A 1,006-nucleotide genomic window follows, 5' to 3' on the forward strand; every position below is an offset into this window, starting at 1 on the left:
GACCAGCCTCTCTCAACAGACCAGCCTCTCTCAACATACCAGCCTCACTCGACAGACCAGCCTCTCGACATACCAGCCTCTCTCAACAGATTAGCCTCTCTCAAAAGACTAGCCTCTCTCAACATATCAGTCTCTCTCAACAGACCAGCTTCTCTCAACAGACCAGCCTCTCTCAACAGACCAGCCTCTCTCAAAAGACCAGCCTCTCTCAACAGACCAGCCTCTCTCAACAGACCAGCCTCTCTCAACATACCAGCCTCTCTCAACAGACTAGTCTCTATCAACAGACCAGCCTCTCTTGACATATCAGCCTCTTTCAACAGATCAGTCTCTCTCAACAGACCCGTCTTACCATACAAGTCACCAGCATCTGTCAACTGATAAATCGTAAAGGCACCAGCATCTCTCTACAGACCAGCCTTTCAAAACAGACCAGTCGTAACATTAAGGCACCAGTAACTCACAAGAGACCAGTCTCTCTCAGCAGACCAGTTGTAATAATAAAAGACCAATCTCTCTCAACTGACCAATCATACCCTCCAAGATACCAGCCTCTCCCAACAGACCGTTCTTACCATACAAAAGACCAGCCTCTCTCAAAAGATTAGTCTTATCCTACAATAGACAAGCCTCTCTCAACACACCAGTCTCACCATACAAGACACCAGCCTTTCTTAACAGATCAGTCGTAACATACAATAGACCAGCCTCACATAACACACATTAGACACCAACTTCTCTCAAAAAGACCAGCCTTACCATACAAGAGACCAGCCGATCTCACAAGACCAGTCAGACCTATCAAGAATTAAAAGCGACAAATATTCGTGCACTGCAATACAAGCCTGATGCTACTGTCTACTTCAAAGTGAATTAGCAGATAGCTGGCAATTGCTAAGCTAGGGTCGTAAGATTATGATCTCATCTGTAGCCCCTATCAAGTTGTACAAGAGCAGAAAAAAAAGATAAAAGCTGTCATATTTGAGCACCTAAAAGCAAGTCATAA

Source organism: Physella acuta, unplaced genomic scaffold, assembly GCF_028476545.2.
Source record: "Physella acuta isolate Inbredline_101_S28 unplaced genomic scaffold, ASM2847654v3 ptg000620l, whole genome shotgun sequence".
Classification (NCBI taxonomy): domain Eukaryota; kingdom Metazoa; phylum Mollusca; class Gastropoda; family Physidae; genus Physella; species Physella acuta.